The sequence below is a fragment of the Citrus clementina genome, unplaced genomic scaffold (assembly GCF_000493195.1).
Source record: "Citrus clementina cultivar Clemenules unplaced genomic scaffold, Citrus_clementina_v1.0 scaffold_3, whole genome shotgun sequence".
Classification (NCBI taxonomy): domain Eukaryota; kingdom Viridiplantae; phylum Streptophyta; class Magnoliopsida; order Sapindales; family Rutaceae; genus Citrus; species Citrus x clementina.
In genome coordinates this window covers 22,917,028-22,937,140 of record NW_006262339.1, presented here as the reverse complement: position 1 = coordinate 22,937,140, position 20,113 = coordinate 22,917,028, and the positions used below count along the sequence as shown (strand labels likewise).

Sequence of the window (20,113 nt, the reverse complement as noted above, 5' to 3'; positions counted from 1 at the left end):
TCACTAAAATGTATATAATGTAGGATAAAATTTACTTATACATATAAAAACATGTACATATAATATTTTTAATTGTGTATTATAATTATTTTTACTGAAAATAAAATTTATAGTATATTGTTATTATTTTTTATTTTTATCTTAAAATAATTGATAATTAAATTTATACTATCAACTGTGAGAGAGATTGATTTTGACAAAAGTGATTTTATTTTATTTTTACTAAACACTTAAATTAATTTTTAGATTTTCAAAATAACTTTTAAATCTACCAAAAACAATCCCAAATGGACCTTAAATCACTCACACCTCCCAATTTTCCTCTTGATGCCACTGTTGTAAAACCCTAGCCCCAATCCTCCACACCTACCATGACGTGCAACCCCAGGGTGTCATCTTGTCGCCGTAATAATCGGAAGGCAAACTTAACGGCCCCTTCTAGTGTGCGCCACATCCTGATGAGCGCACTGTTGTTCGTAGACCTCCGGAAAAAAGTACAACATAAGGTCAATGTCGGTCCGCAAGGATGATGAGGTCTAGGTTGTAGGTGGGACCTACAAGGGGCAGGAGGGAAAATTCTTTCAAGTGCATCACCGGAAGTGGGTCATTTGTTAGGAATTTTATGGGTGAAGTAGGGCCATAGTTTAAATGAAATTGGAAGAAAATAAAAATCAAGCACAAAGAGGACATCAGAAAATTACATGGTTCGGTTTTTATTCTACGTCCACGGGCGAAGACAGAAGGAAAATATTTTTACTAGTGAAATGAGAATTACAAGTATTGTAATATTTTGTCTTACTACCTAGAACATTAATACACATAATCTCTCAAATCGCTAAAACAAGAACTTAAAAATATAACACTCTCAATTACTTAATTTCTCTGTAAAGAAGAGAAACAGAAGTAAAGAAAATGGGATGACGAGTGGGGAAATGAAGCCTTCTATTTATAGGCTTAATTTCCTCTCTTTTTCTAATTAAAATAATATATTATTATTATTTTATTATTTTTTCTTCCACCGATTTCTTTCTTCTTCTTTCTTGTCAAAGCCGTCTGCCTCCATTTTCCTTCAAACTTTGCTGCACCTCCTCTAATTTTTTCTTGATTCAAATAATGCAACAACCGCCACATTCTTCTTCAATAATGGCGGGCACCGCCTTCTAGAAAGGTGGTGCCTGTCTGTCATTTTTCACGTCATTCTGTTACGTGCCAATGTAACTGACCTTGTAGTTGCTCTGTGTAAGGAGTCGAAGCCTTTCAGGATTGTTTTCTTTTGTTTCTCTATTGTAGAAATCATCTAAAAATGAACAACTGAACTTGGTCTATTTCGAGGAAGACCAAGGCCTCCAATATTAGTTGAACTTTGAAGAAAATTAATCTACTCCTTTTATTCATCTTTGGATTGAATTTGTACAAAGACTTTAACAAAAAATAACGAAGACACAGCTGAATAATAGCAATAAATACTGACTTAGTGGACCACTTCTACAAGTAAATAATAACTAAAAATTTATTTTGACCATAACAACCCTGACGAATAGGACTCTTCAACAGCCACGTAACATTCCTCCCTTCTTGGAAAGCATCCTTGACCTCAAGGATGGAAATCTAGAAACCTTATCCGCAATTGATCAGCACTCTCCCAAGTAGCTTAAATAGGTGATAATCCTTGCCAATGAACCATAACTTCATCTTTCTTTTTCCTTGTACGCCTATCAAGAATCGCTCGAGGCATTGGCAAAATTGAGTCCTCGATCAGCTTCTGGAATTATTGGAAGACTGTAATCAGCCAACGTATGAGAGCCAATTCGTTTTTTCAATGAGGACACGTGAAAGATAGGATGTATTTTAGAGCCTTCTGTTAACTTCAACTTATATGCCACAGCTCCCACCTTCTGCATGATTTCAAATGGTCCATAGAACCTTGGCTATAACTTTCTTTTCAAAGAAATTGATAGTTGGCGATAAGGCTGCAACCGTAGATACACAAAATCTCCAACCTCAAAGCTTTTATCAGTATGTTTGGCATCATATTTTTTCTTCATACGATTTTGGGCACAAGATAGTTGCTCCCTTAATTCTTTAATTACTTCATCTCGGCTCTTTAGCATATGATCAATAGCTTCCACTTGCGTAATTCCTGGAACATAAGTCAACAATAGGTGGTGGTTTGCCATAGACCACCTCATATGGTGTCTTCTTAGTTGATGAATGAATGCTGGTGTTGTAGCAAAACTCTGCCCATGGAATCCATTTTACCCATTCTTTTGGTCTGTGGCTGGTGAAGCACCTCAAATACATCTGAATTACTTTGTTCACTACCTCCGTTTGGCCGTCAGTTTACGGGTGATAAGTAGAGCTGAAATTAAATCTAGTTCCTTGTAACCTGAATAACTCCCTCCAAAACAAGCTCGTGAATGTTGAGTCTCTATCACACACAATACTTTTTGGCATGCCATATAATTTAAAAACTTGTTTAAAGAATACTTGAGCAATGCCTGCAGCTGTGTATGGATGAGATATTGGAATAAAATGGCTATATTTGGACAATCTATCAATAACTACAAAGATGGTTGTCTTTCCTTTAGAATTAGGTAGGGCATCAATGAAATCCATAAAGATGTCCGACTATACCTGTGAAGGTATTGGCAATGGATGGAGAAGTCCAGCGAGAGCTACACTTTCTGCCTTTTTTCTTTGACAAGTATCACACTGCCGGATGAATTCTTTTATTTTTTTCCTCATTCTAACCCAATAAAATACTGATCTCACCCTCTGCAAGGTCTTGTGGTACCCTTCATGTGTGCTTGAATGTACTTCACTTAAAATTGCAGTCACTAGAGATGAGTCTGCTAATAAATAAATTCGATTCTTAAAATAAAGAACTCCATCTTGATATTTCCAAGGCCCTACAATTTCTCCTTATTCACACAATTTTACCAACTGCTGCAAAGTTGAATTACTTCGTACTTCTTCTCGGATGGACTCCAGCCAATGGAGAACTGGGGCTGAAATTGCATTAATTTCACCATCTTCCTCCTACCTAGATAACGCATTTGTAATGGCATTATCTTTTCCCTTCTTATACTCTATGGTAAAATCATAGCCCATAAATTTAGCAAGCCATTTTTCTTGGGCAGTTGTAGTAATTTTTTGTTCCCATAGGTGCTTCAAACTCCTTTGATTTGTTCTCACAATAAATTTTCTCCCAAGCAAATAAGGCCTCCATTTTTGCACTGCAAGCACCAAAGCCAACATCTCTTTTTCATAAGTGGAAAGGAACAAATTTTTACCTCATAATGCATGACTGAAAAAAGCTATTGGTCGTTGATTTTGCATGAGAACTTCACCAATTCCAGATCCTGCAGCATCACACTCTACAATAAAAAGCTCATTAAAATTTGGTAAGGCTAACACCGGAGCCTGTGTCATCACCATATTGAGCTACTCAAAGGATTCTTCAGCCTTCAGGTTCCATTTAAAAATTCCCTTTTTAAGCAGATCAGTTAACAGCCGAGCAATTTTTCCATAGTTCTGAATAAACTTTTGGTAGTACCCTGTTAGGCCTAAAAACCCACGTAGAGCCTTAATAGTGGCAGGTTTAGGCCAATTTAAAATTGCAGCAACCTTCTCTGGATCTACACCAACACCATTGATGGAAATTATATGCCCCAAGTACTTCACTTCTTCCTGGCCAAATGAGCATTTTTCTTTCTTCACAAATAATTTGTTAGCCCTCAAGATTGAGAATGCACTATGTAAGTGTTCTAGATGATCTATCCACGTCTTACTATAAATTAAAATATCATCAAAGAATATTAGGATGAACTTACGCAGACATTCTTTGAAGACATCATTCATAAGCGATTGAAATGTGGATGGGGCGTTGGTGAGGCCGAATGGCATTACCAAAAATTCATAATGCCCTTGATGAGTTCGAAATGCTGTTTTGGAGATATCAGTGGGGTGCATCCGGATTTGATGGTATACCATAAATCCAATTTTGTAAAATATTTGGCTCCATGAAGTTCATCAAGTAATTCATCAATGACCGGTATCGAAAATTTATCCTTGATTGTGATTTGGTTTAGGGCTCTGTAATCAATGCAGAGACGTCAAGACCCATCATGCTTTTTTACTAGCAACACTGGAGATGAATATGGACCTTGGCTGGGACGAATCAACCATGACTTTAGCATGTCAGCCACTAGCCTCTCAATTTCATTCTTCTAGAAGTGAGGGTATCTATATGGCCTTACACACACGGGACCATTTCCATTTTGTAATGGAATCATGTGGTCATGGGATCTAGGTGGTGGTAGCTCACGGGGTTCTTGAAAAATATCTTTAAAATTCTGCAACACATGCTCAATTTCCAAGTTAGAATAAGACAGAATAATTAGAATCAAAATTACCTTGTGGGGCTACTATCGAAAGAGAATATATTTTTACTATTGCTTTGTCTTTCCTTATTTAATGCCTTCTGAATCTCTTGCTCATCTACAATTTTGTCTACCAGAGGTGCCAAACCTTTGAGCTTTACTTCCTTTCCATCAATTTTAAACTGCATGAATAATTTGGAAAAGTCCCAAATTATAGGCCCCAATGTCCTCAACCATTGATCTCCTAGGACAATGTCACACCCCTATAAAGGAAGCATATAAAGATCTACAAGGATTGGGATTCCTTGAATAATCATACGTACACTTTTACAAAGCCCAGCACTGGAAATTCTTTCTCCATTTGCAATAACCACTTCAAATTGTTCTTCTTCATTAGAATCAATCCCCATCCTATCTGCAACTTTATTGCTTAAAAAATTATGTGTGCTTCCCGAGTCGACGAGAAAAATACATTCATGATCTCCTACCTTCCCTTTGACCTTCATGGTTTGAGGGGCCCTAGATCCATAAATAGCGTGAAGAGAGACTTCTGGCAATGCTCCAATGACAGTTACCTCCCCTGACTCATCTACAGCAACATCATTTTCCTCATCCAGCCAATGCCCTTCAATAAAAAATAACTTTTTACACCTGTAACCAGGGCTAAATTTTTCATCGCAATTGAAACAGAGCCCTTTATCTCTTCTTTCCTTCAGTTCAGCTGGTTTCAACCTTTTCACTGTCATTGGGCTATAGTTTTGGTTAGGCACAGTGACTGTGTTGAATGTGGGCCACCTAATTTCATTGTTGCTTGCTCGCCTGTTATTTAGGTTGCGGTACTCAAATAATCTTTCCAATCCGATTGCAACAGAATGTGTAAAAGGACAACATGCTTGTACATCAGTCCTGATATTGTCTTTCAAACCACTTACGAAACAGCCCACTTGTTGCACTGGAGACAATCTTCCTGCCCTTATCAACAACCTTTTAAATTGGTTTGGTAATCTCTTACCGAACCTATCTGTTGTAATTTTATTAGATCTCCAAAGAAATCTTGAAATTGAGTCGGACCATACCTGCTATGTAATCCTCGCTTAAATGCCTCCCATGTAATAAAAGGAGTTTCTTCTTTCATTAGCTGGAACCACAATTGTGCATCACCTTCTATATTAAATGAAGCTAAGATCACCTTCTCATCATCTAGTGTTTGATGGAGCTCAAAAAATTGCTCAGCCCTGCAAACCCAACTTGCAGGATCTTCTGTTCCGTTGAAGCGAGGGAAGTCCAACTTGACTGTTCTAGGGAGATAACTATTGAAGAGAGATTCTTGGCTGCATCCTCCGCTAGTGTTTCTTTTTCCACCACTATTACGTACTGAACCATAAGAACATTTACCTTGCCCACGAGCTCGGCTACTAAATATCTGATCAAACCGCGCATTCATTGCTGAGAACATCTCTTGCATTTCTTTGAGTATCTGTTCTTGACCAGTTGCAAGGGAGCTTACTTCATTTTCTAAGCTTTTCATTCGTGACTCCTCCGTGCCTTGCTCTGATACCACTTTGTTACATGCCAATGTAACTGACCTTGTAATTGGTATGTGTAAGGAGTCGAAGCCTTCCAGGATTGTTTTCTTTTGTTTCTCTATTGTAGAAATCAGCTGAAAATGAACAACTGAACTTGGTCTATTTCGAGGAAGACCAAGGCCTCCAATACTAGTTGAACTTTAAATAAAATTAATCTACTTCTTTTATTCATCTTTGGATTGAATTTATACAAAGACTTTAACACAAAGTAACGAAGACACAGCTGAATAATAGCAATAAATGCTGACTTAGTGGACCACTTCTACAAGTAAATAATAATTAAAGATTTATTTTGACCATAACAACCCTGACGAATAGGACTCTTCAACAGCCACGTAACACATTCACATCGAGCGCATCACTCGCGGGAAGGTTAATGGATCCACACAGTGAATGTGGGAATCAACCCATGCTCCATCTGGACAAGGACATGAAGTCATTGCTCCACCACAAGGCCAAGGGACATGCCGCCGCTGACAAGGAGAAGGGTACGGGGTACCAAGTTCACCCCAGAGGATATTATGCCGAGGGTTGACTAATTTTGATAAGAAGTTGTTTTTATAGTTTCTGTTTAATCATGGATTTAGGATGTTTTGTTTTGGTAATGTCACTAAGATATTTTTATTGTTATTGTGTTATATTTTGAGGATCCGATTATGGGCTTTTGTTGGAGATTTAAGAGACTTCTTTGGATTTTCTTATCGTCAAAGGAAAAAAAAAAATCTCTCACCACCCGTATTCTACAACGACTACAACGAGCCAAGCAGCCGTGCTTCGACGACTATCTCAATCAAATAGCTATCGCCGCCATTGTCCCAATAATCTTTCGACCGCAGTTCTTCAAATCACGAGCAGCCCATCGATCGAAACAAGCTCTTTTTTTTTTTTCCGTCCGTCTAAACACGCTCATGCATGCTTCTTTTCACATCGTCTTAGATATTCTTTTAGGGACTCCTAAATTGTTGCTTATTGTTAATGATTTTGGTGGTTTCTTCAACTATTTTAGGCTTAATCACTTGATTTTTAAATTGGAGATAACAAATTAAGAGAAAATATTTTTGATTGAAAGTTAAGGTGTTGGTATTAGTTTTTCTTTGTCCTCTCCTTAATGTCTATATGTAGGTAGATCTCTGTTTGGTTGTTTTTGTATCGTAAACTCTGTATTTCGTGGTAGGTGCTTGATTTGTTTGTTGAGTTTTTAAATATTTGGGGTTTTCTATTAGCATCATGCTATGCCATTATAAAAACCTGCTAGCTAGGCTACTGGCAGTAGAATTAAAGCATTATCGTGACAGCAAATTAATTAGCTATTTAGATATATTTCCAATGTTTGTCATCATTCTTGTTTAGATAGTCATACAACAGCAGGCTAGATTTGTATTTCATTCTTAGTTAAAGTTTCAGTTACTTGTAGACATTAGCTGAAATGAAAGAAGAGGAGAGCTTGCTATTGAAGGAAAGGAGAAATTTGAAAAATATTTCCCTCCTTCTATTTAGGGTTATTGTTTATCTGAGATGCCTAAATATTGATTCTTGCAACTGATAGAAATTGGCAACTTTATGTCTCTCCTTTGAGAAACAAAGAACTGAAAATGAGAGTTTTAAGAAAATGAAGGTAAGATAATAATGTTTGTGTTTATGCATTTGTTGCATTTTTATTTTATTTAGATTTTTTTTGCCTTTATTTCTTTTCTATCTAGTTACTGTTAACTATGAGCTTGAACCAATCAATATTTCATTATTTTGCATTTGCTTATAGGCTGCAGATTGGTACTTTAAAAAATGACATAGTGAAACTCTTCCAAAACATTAAAGAAAGGAAAATGATGTTCTCACAAAGTTGTGCACAAAAGCTTTGCACAAAATGGTGAGTTTTGTGCAAAGTATGAAATGTCTCTTCTGAGGTGTGGGACACCTCACGCACAAAACAAACGCACCCAATAGTCGCCTTCACGTGGCTGGCTCTTTCCTTTTTCCCTCATCACAACTCTTTCTCTCTCATTTACAAGATGCCAGCCGCTGCAATAAGCTCCACCGCAGCAACAAGCTCCACCGCAGCAACCTTTTTCTCACAACATAATCGCACTAGTGTTTTGAAGTGATTTGACGACTCTTTCTCTCACATCTGTGATTCAACTCTTTAGAAGTGATTTCACAAAACAGCTTTGTATTTTTTTTTTTACAAGAATGATGAATGCAGTAGTGCTTTTTTTTCCTTTTTTTTGGATTGTATTACCTAATGCTCTGAATGAAATTAATTTGTTTAATAATAAGTTGTGTGCTTTTGCTTAATCTTTTCTGCCCACTTAGATTTAACTTTGCTGAATTTGTAATTAATCTTCGAAGTATCCTACTAAGGATTGCAACACAAAGAAGCAAATTAAAACAAAACAAGGGAAGAGGAAGAAAAATAAATAATTAAATAACATAGTCGCTTTAAACACTAAATAATTACAAAAAAATGCTTCACTTTAACTGACAAGCATGAGAATTTTAGTCAAAGTTACAAACTCTAAATTTTTTTTATGGCAATAGTGGGCAATAAATTTGATAAATAAACTAGAACAATTTAACCAATATACATAAAGATCTAAGCTCAAGAGGATGCAAAGTTAATGGAAGAGATAGATGGCAAAGTCAAGAACAAAAGCTGAGAACAACAACAACAAAGGCTGAGTGATGACATTATTGCTAGATTCAAGCTTTTGGAAGTTGGAGTGAAGCTTGATCGCCTTAAATGACTTCTTCATAACCCACCTTCAAAACCCAACTGATGTTAACAGATCGATTCATTGGATGAGACAATTGTGTATGTGAGGGTATGAGAGCAAAGAGACTTCTTGTTGTACAGTTGGGAATGAGGCAATTGCGTAGAGACGGGAGAAAGCGGCTGCTGCGGTGGAGCTTATGGCAGCGGCTGGCAGCTTAGGGACGAGAGAGAAAGAGTTGCGATGAGGGAGAAAGGAAAAGTTGTGTAATGAGGGAGAAAGGAAAGAGCCAGACGCGTGAACTTTGAGCGCGTTTGTTGCGTATGTGATGTGCTCTTTGCACCAATAGAGACATTTTATAGCAAAATTTTGTGCTTTCCTTTATGTGAATATCAGCGTTGTTAAAACAATATTGTGATAAATGTAGCATTTACCTTAAATTTGATTAGAAAAGAAATGATTTTATTTTTATTTTTTTTACCTATCATATGGTTCTATACTTAAATTATTTTTTTAATTAATTGTTGCCTAAATTATTTTTTTAACTTTATTTTGTGGGTTTTAGAATTCTTACTTTTTGGCCTTGGTCAGACAGAATAATAGAAAAAAAAAATCGTTTTCTTAGGATTTGTTTTTGTTTTAATAAAAATTTTCTTTTATTTTGGGCCTATCCGGTACAACATTTGCAAACCTTTTTTTTTTTTTTAATTTTTGGTCAGTTCTTTGTTGTGGGAAGTTTTAAGTAAGTTTTGGCCTCTAAATAATATTATGATTCTTTCTATCTTTTTTAATTGAATACCCGTTTATATTTAATTAATGTGTAATGATTCAGTTAATTAGGTGGGGTTATTAAAATGAAAAAGCATTGAGGGTCTGTTTTAAATCCCCCCCCCCAAAAAAAAGTAAAGTTGGGGATGTTGTATTAAAATATATTATAATAAAATATTCTTGTCAGCATATGAACTCTTGAACTCTTGTTAGATTATGATAGGTCTTCCCATGTCTTGATGGAGAAAATTTGAAGTTGTCTTATGGATTTGAAATGTAAGTGATTGATGACTTTTTATTTTTCATAACTGTTAAATATTTTCTGAATAACTGTCACTTGTTTTTAAAGTATTTTATGGAGGAAAAATACATGTGCATAGTCTAACAATTGCTATAAGAATTTAGAGTTTATAGATTTAAGTTAAATATATTGCTTGTAATCTAGGACATCTAAACGTTAATTTTCTTTTTACAGCAACCACGATATATTTACCATTTGATAAGTGATTGGAGAATTCTCATTTGATTTATCATATTCATTTATGTAGAGAGCTTTCTTATAGTAAATCTTTTATATGCTTTGGAAGTAGAATGGTGATACTGCTTACTTATTAATCCATTTTGGTATTGATGCACTTTGTCTTTGTTTAACAGTACTTATTTAATCCATTAGTGGCAGATTTGATTTTTTCTTATGTATTTAGGATATTTAGTTTTAAGAGTAGGATGAGGAAGTTTTATTGAGGTATTTAGGTTGTATAGTATGTATTGATGCACTTGGATAAGTAATGAAATGATTTTTATAATTTAAATTTAGATTAAATTTTTAATTATCTATTAGTGCATTATAATCTCGAATACGAACAAATTTGGCAACATGCCATTTTGTATTTTTATTTTTTTAAATAAGAAATCAAATACTGACCAGTAATCATAAAGACTAATATAATATCAAGAACCATTAACACTATAATGTCATAGTATTAGTGATGATATACTAATAATAATCACTGACATCATAATCGTGACACGTCAAATAAGTGTCACTGTGTTCTAATTGTTAGATTACTGACATAATTAACAAGTGTTATTGAAAATAATTACTAATATTATCTAATGTCAATAAAGATTATTTTTGTAATAGTGAGTTATGGTGAAGTTAGATGTCCTATTGTCTTAATTTCTTGGTAATTTTCATAGCTACTTGCACCTTTATTTAATTTTTAGTTGCACTGATTTATTTTAATTTCAATAATTAATAGTATATACAATCTTAGTGGGACGATACTCTATGTTATATTATTTGTGCCGACTTATACACTTAGTTATATTAAGTGCCTTGAGCGAAATAACTCATTTTTACCAGTAATTTTTTAAATGTAAATGATTTTATAATTTTGGGATGTGGCGGAACAGGATTTGATCGTGGAAGTCCATGCACCTACATCAGTTGCCTTTGATTCACACCATGAGACCTGATGATGACGATGAGTGTTGCTAGCTAGGATGTGTGACGTAAAAATGACCTAATGGACAATATAAAAATGATCCAACGGTTGCTATAGAGCATTCTTGATCATTCACCAGCCACGTCTACCATACTTAATTTGATAACTCATCATTTGCCTTTGATTCACACCATGAGGGCTGATGATGATGAAGAGTAAGAGGGACTGCTCAATAAGCCAATTCATCAAACACCTTTTTCCATCTAACAAGGAATTTGGGATTCAAATTTTGTATCCTAGCTGAATAATTATATAATTAATTTTTTTTAGTACAAATTGATAAGGCATAACATGATTAGTTGGATAAGAAAACAATAAGATTCATATGATTTAATTTTATTATTTTTTTGTTTTATTCAAACCAATCAAATTTTACCATATCAACTTGTTAAAAATAGTCTGTACATGAATTTATAACTATGTTATTATTACTCATCCCAATATTTTAAGCCCAACATTACTGTTCAATAATCCACACATTAATTTTATTTTATTTGGCATCTTGAGAATCAATTAAAGTTATTCTGCTACAAGTTGTACAACTTTAAGTTATTTAATTTGCAACAAATATTCTTATTTACCTGCTATATCTTATAAAAGAAAAAATGAAACTACATATATCCACCATATAATCTTCTAGCAATAACATTGTTCAAAGCAAAATGGTAGCACGTGGTCATCCACGATTCAACAAAATAAAACCATCTGCGTCCCGAATAAGGATTCACGTATAGAACTCCATCAATCCCTAATATCACAATTACGTAAGATACTGCAAAAATGATATAGAAATTATTCATATCAATCAAACTATCATCTTCTCCATTGCAACTTGAAGCTTTTGGTGATCCATTTTCATTGCAGATGTGGGCAATGACAATCCACAAAGAAAAGGATTCCCGTCATAGCTACTCCCATTAAAGGTTGCAAATTGTGCAACCCAATCTGGGGTCTTGCCCGATAATTTATTGTGTGCCACACTGAAAACCGCCAATGCATTAAGCTCTACAAGCTGAGGAGGGATTTTCCCTGTCAATTTGTTGTAGGAAAGATCCAAGCTTTCAGTTTGCTTCAAGTTTGAAAATGTTGATAGGATTAAACCGGTCAATTTGTTATGCGACACATTCAATGTGTGAATCCTAGTCAAGTTCCCAATTCGAAGAGGAATCTCACCCGTCAGTTTATTGCAAGAAAGATCTAGCCCTGACATGCTGTTGAGAGGCTTTCCCTAATAAGAGTAAGATCTTTCCTTGGTTGTGAACGTTATCGTTTCCTCCTTTCCCATTGAATCCCCCGTGTAAATCGAAGCAATTTGAAATGCAAGTGAAGGGCTAAAAATTGGAGCTGAAGCATTACGATAATCTTTATGAAAGGAAGTGTTATCTAAGCAAGAAGGAATTTGACCAGAAAGATTGTTATGAGAAAGATCTCAGCCGCAATTGTTTCAACCGACACAATTGAATTGGTACTTCACTTTCAAGATGATTATTAGCCAAGATAAGGTTGCTCAATTGAGAAAGCCTATCAATCCAACTTGGAATGCTATCATTGAAGTAATTATAGCTGAGATCTAATGGCACCAAGGATGAGCTATTATAAAATGTACCATATGTTAGCTGTCCTTGCAACATGTTTTTGGACAAGTTAAACTTGTTTGATAGAGAAAGGGTTAAAACAAGATGGTAAACTCCCAAATATATTCTTTTTTGAAATGTCCAATATTTGAAGAAAATTAAGTTGGCAAAACTCCATTGGAATTGGACCTTCAAGATGATTGTTCAGCATTATAACATCTTCTGAAACTGATAGATTACCCAACCATCTTGGAATCTTACCAGATAGATGATTATCACTAAGGTATAATCCTCCAAATAAATTGCAGTTAGACAAGCTTTCTGGGATCTCTCCGATAAAGTGATTTCCATCCAACTGTAACCTCCACAGATTTGTAAGGTTAATTTTTTTAGAGAATATATGACCCTTCATTTTGTTATTGGATAACACAAGGTACCGTAATGAGAAACAACCCATGGCCAAGCGCTCAGGGATTTTACCAATCAATCGATTTTTTGACAAGTCCAATACGCTCAGGGACTTCATATTACCAACTGAAGAAGGAATACTGCTGTTATAAGAATTAAAAGGAAAAGTTTAAAGAATTTAAACTGGGCAGATATACTCCGATTTCACCTGGTATGTGCACTTGGAAAAAATTGTCAGAGACATCTAAATACGTTAATTGTCTGCGAGCATGTTTTGGCATCTGAAAAATTCCTGAAAGATAATTATTGACTTGAACAAGTGTTTGTAATTTCGTGTTGTTTTCCGACAACCAATTTGGAAATTCTCCCCTCAAGTTAATGTGAGAGAGATTAACATGCTTCAGGTCATGTTGATGGTAAAGGAATTTAGGAAATGTAACACCGCTACCGTGAGACAGTATGATAGAATTCAATTGAAATTTCGGGGTCAAAGAATGTGACTCTGTTTGCGCATATATTTGGTTATTTTCACTATCGAATATCTTAAGGTTTGAATGATTGTAAAATGGTCCAAGCGAAATTGGAATTTGGAAGTAATTGTTTGAAAGTTTGAGCTCTTGGATGGACTTTAGATGCTTAAGAGGAGGTGAAGAGATATTTCCAGTAAGTTGATTAGAAGAGATATTTAACACTTGAAGGGATGTCATATTTCCGAGGCACCAAGGCGGGACACCATATCGATTATTATGGTCGACATGTAACTCTTGCAGATGCACAAACTCACAAAGACCTGAAATGAAATTTTATTCTTTAGTAATTACTACACAGAGAGCATAAATTTTATAATCATTTTAATCAATAATGAAATAAATTATTTTTGCTTACGTGAACTGCTAAACTAATCAGCAGTATGTTTTTGTTAATGTAAATTAATATTCTTTAAAATGGAGACAGAGATTTTACCTTGATCGAGAATAGTGCCATTTAGTCTACTATTAGACAATGATAAAAGCTTGAGAGAAGTCATAGATTTAATGACTTGAAGTTCTTGTCTAGCGCAGTTCCATCCATGGCCCGAAAACCTATAAAACATTGAACATGAAAGTGACTCAAAAACCTTAAGAACTATAAACTAATCCAACGAAATTGAGAATCATGCAGCCCCAAATAATTTACCTTGGTAATTCCTAATCGACAAATGTTTTAGCGAAGTGGAAACTGCAATGCTTTGTAGAAGGCTTACATGGAAAAATGAATTGTCCAACGTCAAGTTTTCCAAATTGGTAAGATTGTGCAACTCTATTAGAAAAGAGCAACAACTTCAGTTATACAAGTAAAAGTTACTGGGAAATTAATTGTGGATATATTTAATTTTTAATAATTTATCATATCTGTAATTTACCTCTATTAATCTTTGTTCCTGTAAACCTATTATACCCAAGGTTCAGTATCTTTAGGAATATGAATGATCCGATAGACTGTAACAAGTTGTTTCCATCAGTAGTTCCAGTTCCTTCTATATAAAGGACATTCAACTTCCTTAAACCTTTGGGATCTGTTTAGAATTATAAAAGCACAAAATTAATTTTTTAATAAAAGATGTTTTTGAAAACAATTTTCCAAAATGTGGCCAAACGTACCTTTATATTAGGAGACTCATAAATTTAATTTCTAATTTGAATTCATCCGTTTATTTTAAAGAAATTTTATTTGTTCCTTTGCAAATCTTCCTAAAGAAAAGAATAAAGGAAAATTATCCACTGACCACCTGTTTTTTTTATGTTTTTAAAAAATACACAATTTTTTTTTTGCAGCGCTCCACCTGAAGTTAACATTTTTTTCATTGATCCACTCTCGTTATAACACCATTAGAACTTTGCTGACATCATAAGGATAAAATTGTCATTTCACAACGACACAAAACAATATAACTTCAAGTGGAGTTCTGTAAAAAAAAAATATTAAGATTGTGTATTTTTAAAAAATACGAAAAAAAGGTGATCGGTGGATAATTTATCTTTTACATTTGAGGGTAAAAAAAGTATTTAAACAATATTTTGTTAGTTTTCTTAACGGTCTCCAAACAGAAGTGGAAAAATAAAAGAAATATAAACTTTAGGTGGATTCCATAAAAAAAAAAAAGAATTGTGTATTTTGAAAAGTTGAAAAAACGGGTGGACGGTAGATAATTTCCCTTTAATCACAACGTAATCTTCCTGTTTTTTCTTTTTTCTTTTTAATAATCATTAGTACATGTGGGAATCAATAATTGGTCAATTGCGCTGAAGCCAATATCCAACAGCTCTAAGTTGCTCAAAGAATCTAATTATGCAAAGAGTTCAAATGCTGGTTAATTAAAAAATTCGAGAAAATTATTCAAAACTCCCCCACTATAAATATTGTTCAAAATATTTCATTTTTTATATGTTTTAGAATCCACCAAAACTCTCCAACTGTTGAAAAAATTGTTCACTCTTAATATTTTTTAGTGTCTTTTACTATTTTACTCTTAAAGCATTTTATTAATCAATAGTGATATCTACTATATTAGAGGTAAAACAGTTAAAAGAGCAAATCAAAAGCAAAAAGCTGGAAAGTTGACAGTTATTTAATTACCGAAGTTTAGATGAATTATAAAAGTGGAAGGGGAAATAATCAATTTATTTAAACAGCAGGGGTTTTAAATCATTCTCCTCTTACGAATAAACTAACAATAAAACATGAGAAAATTGTACATATACTTGATGAGATTTAAGAAAAAGAATAAAAGGTCAAGCTTAACTTTAAGATCAATGGTCCTTGTCAGTCTATTAAAAAGCAAATGCTATTGATACGGGATTTTGCGTCTACTCGTTCGCAACCAAGATCTCCTTTCAACACTTGAATTTGTAGTGGTGGGGGATAACTTCACGTTGCTCCTATTATACGAGCAGAACTATGAGGCTCATCGCTTTTCCTTCGTGAATTCCTGCACACACGAAACTGGTCAGAGAAGTCTAGGGGTTTTCTCGGCGTAAACCCTTCAACGCTCAAGTCAGCAATACGGGCTTACTGTGGAAAACCCTTACCACTAATCTTGTGGCTCTGTAATAAAATCTCAAACACTAGAAAAATCCCAAAAAACGTCCCCTAGTCTCCCAATAAAAAAGTATTCCTTAATCTTTTTAGGTCAATTTTTAGTTTAAAATGTCTAACCTCCTTACCTTCTTCGGAGGCCCTTTTTATAGCCCTCTTGAGAATTCGGTCACCATGACCCACGTTTGTCACTCTACCTTAGTTCCTGGTCGTGGATGCTCGAGCATTAAGATCGTGGCTGAATGGGCCTCGTGCCTAGATTCCCGGAGAGTGGCACACGTTCTAACAATTGCCATAGACTGGGTCTTCCGGCCTTGGCCCCATTAAGAGATATCCTTGGTGTCTAGCGGAAAACTCGGTATCAAACAGAAGACTCCTACTCAAGTCATAGCCCCAGTAGAAGATTTCCTCAATGTTGAATAGAAAACTCCTTCTCATGGACACTCTATATCTCCTTGCCCACCAGAAGGAAACCCCTGCTCGAGTGCAGTTGGTCGCGTTGTTATATGCCTCAAACACCGGTCCTTTAGTTTCTAGTGTTGATAATGCAATGGATCAACACTTGAAACTTGGTAATCTTATTTTGCCTGGGACGCACTTTTGCTTTTTGGTGTTGAAAAGAGGAACTGCTCACTTTGTCCACTTGATCCTTTACGTTGCTAACAACCATTTATCTGAAGAGTCGCTCGTAATTAAATACAGGTGATGTGGCAGGAATTCACTCATTCATTTAAATTTTAAGTTGACAGTTAAGAAACCCTCAGAATGCGTGCCGTTAAATGGTAGTAAATTAGGCATCTCCGTCTCTCTTTGGGAACCCTAATCTTCACAAGACAGTTCCTTTTTTGGCTTTTCTTTCGCCCTTCGGTGACCCTGCTATTTCCTCCATCGAATATCAAGTCATTTCCTCCATTTTGATTTTGGTGTGCCGCTGCTTCAAAATTGTCTTCTTCACTCTCGTTTTAGATATTTGTCATTTTTTCTAGGGTTAAGAGGGATTTAGTTGTATCTTCTTGGATATCGCTTCGAAAATGTCAAAAGGTAAGGAAAAAGTAATTGAGATTGATGATGACGAACTAGATTTCCTACCTGGTTTGTTCACGAGCCCATTTTCGACCCCAAGATCTCCTTAGAACTGGTGGGCCATTCTAGCGTTACGAGTAGTGCTAGGAGGATGTCTCTCGAGGTTTCTACCTCATTTAGCAAAAGTAACAACAATGAATCTTCTAGCTCAAAGGATACTTTAAGCGAGTACCCAGATGATGAGTCTGGTGAAGTATCACAAAAAAAAGGAGGAAATTGACCTCATGACTTATACGACCATAATAGATGACCTTAGATAGCTCTGGAATACTTACAAGATTCCTCATGAGATAGAACTTAGGATTCATGGGAAAAAGGATACTCCTAGTCGGCCTCCAAGAGAGTATGTCACTATATTTTTAGAGAGTTTTAAATAAGGGATGAGGCTTCTCTTGCAGCCATACTTTGTTCAGATGCTCGGTAGATTACACTTAGCTCCTGGTTAGCTTAACCCTAATGGATGGAGGGTATTTTCTAGTTTATTTGTACTGTAGGAAAGATGTGGTCAGAATGAGCTTACAATTGATAAGGTTAAACATCTATACTAGTTAAAGAGAAGCCCTAAAGACGCTAGTTGGTACTATTTTATGTCAAGTACCAAGACCAGGAAACTTATAACTAGCCTCCCAACAAGTGGTGGGAATTGGAAGAATAGGTTCTTTTTTGCCGGGGTCCTTGGGGTCAGGTGGCCCCGACTAATAGTGGGAATGTCCATGTCCTCTCTCGTTTCTCAGTTCTAGGTTGCCTGCTCGTTTAAGATGTATTGCCCCACTAACTGATCAAGTAATTGAGTTATTTCTAATAGAGTCTCTGCCTATGTTACAGGTCCCTGGAGTGCCCAATATCACATCGATGGTAAATTACTCAAGCGAGTTGAGACTGCCTTAGCAAATTCCTGCTCGTATAGAGACATGTTGTCTACCCGCAGCTTGGTCGACTCTTACTTGGTACCCGACGTCGAAGGTATGGAGGATGCTGTGATCGGGGTTTTGAACATGAAATACCCTCACTCTGGTGGTACAAAGAAGGGTCGTAGCAAAGATGCTCCCCCTAAGAAGTGAGTCAATACTGTAGGGAAAGCTTCTTCTCTGAAGACGCTGCCATCTCCCACTCCTAAGGCAAGTGAAGTTGGTGGAGCTGCAAGCAGTGTTGGTCTTACGACCAGTTCTCCTCCAACAAAATCCAAACCTCGATTGACCGAGGATCGACCAGAACATCTGGCCCCTTACATTAGTGAGTTTACTAGACTTGTGAGAAAAAAAAGATTTGGAGGACTTTGATGGCAGCACCCTCAACGAGCTGGTTGGGCTATATTATTCAGTGCTTTCCACTTGGGCTGCATGACTACTTATTACAAGACGAAGGTTGGCCGTTATGACTGCAAGATGAAGGACGATATTCAATCAACTAAAAACAAAGTTGATGCTGCTGAGAAGAAAACATGAGACCTCAACCTTGAGAACTTGAAATTTGCAGAGCAGACATCTCTTACATAGGCCAAGGCGATTGATAACACTGAGAAATGAGAGTTATTACATCAATTCTGAACTTGAATCAAGATTACTTAGAGAACAAATAAGGTGTTTTTATTACAGTTTGGTTACCTTTTGTATAAACATTCATTTTAGTTGAGTCTTAATAAGTTTTGCTTGAATCAAAGTAATTTGTGCTAAAAACAGGTGCATAATTGTAGATTCTCAATTCATGAAGGGATGTTGAGGCATTAGAAGAGCAAGAGCAGGAATGAAGATGACCACAAAAGAAAGTAAAGCACAATCAGGAACGAGGTAGTGTTGTAGCAGCTGTTAGAGCAACTAGTGTTGTAGCAATCTAGGAGCAATGAGGAAGAAGACTTGGGCGCGGATCAGCCCTAAAATCGCAATCTGTATTTTTCCTAATTTAAAAGCATGCACGTTCATGGGCTTTGGGTTTAGCCCTAATTTGCATTATAAAAAAGAGGCGTGCACCACATAGAGGGGCGGCGAGGCAAGAGAAGGGAGTTATCATCAAAATAATTAAAACGGCAAAAAGAAGAAGATCAAGATTGAAAGTGCTATTCGGCAATATTGAAGACTTGTGCATAATTATTTGTCCTTCATCGTGCTTAACTTATATTTCTCTTCTTCCTTTAATCGTTTGATGTATTCCTTCATCATTATATTTATGTTTATTATTCTCATTCAGAATATGAACTAAATTACTTGTAGTTGAGTGACAAACAGTCCAATGGGTTCTTGACTGTTCTTATAAGTTGTTATAGCATTGCTGTAGCATTATACTATAGTAGTTTTTATGAATATAATTGTTATTTCGGTTGACCACCCATTTAATAGTTTCAGTTAAGATAGAGCAGTAAAAGGGCATGTCTTAGCGGATATTATTAGAGTATTACTTGTTCTTAAATCGAGTTTCCTGGATTAAGCTATCTTGAATCCCATAAGGGTAATACTTGAAGTTAAGATTTGTGGCACACTAGACATAGGTGTTCACCTTGTAGAGTGGAAAAGTTAAAGATCATAATGTCATACCATAAGTAGATTAGCAACTGGTCATTATTAATAGATTTAAGGGTATGAGACTTCCAATATGCGGCAGCTGCGGATATAAATAAACTCCGCCCAGTGCTGCAGCACTGGTCATAATAACTGGTGCTAATTTGATGAAAAACAATCAAACCCAAAGGAGAGTTTGATCATTCAACTACTTCAATTCCAATTGAATCTTATACACACTTAATCTAGTTTATTTCATTACCGTATTGTTTTATTTAGTTTGTATTTCAATCATTAATTATGATATAAATTATTTGACAATTGTTTGTTTTAGTCTTGAGTTGAGTTGCGTTATTGTGAGTGCTATAGCTTTTTTAGTAACATTAATCCATGTGGAGACGATCTTAAATACTTATTATTTTATTAATTGTTTTGTATATTTGCACATTGGCATTGATAGTTATTGCTTATAAAATTTACCAACAAGTTTTTGGCGCCGTTGCTGGGGATTGATTGTTTATTTTTAAAG

At 35.4% G+C, this 20,113-nt stretch overlaps 1 pseudogene; it reads left to right on the top strand.

Moving 5' to 3' along the window:
• Positions 1-371: 371 nt before the first annotated feature.
• Positions 372-6,507, top strand: LOC112100349 (annotated as a pseudogene).
• Positions 6,508-20,113: the final 13,606 nt, after the last annotated feature.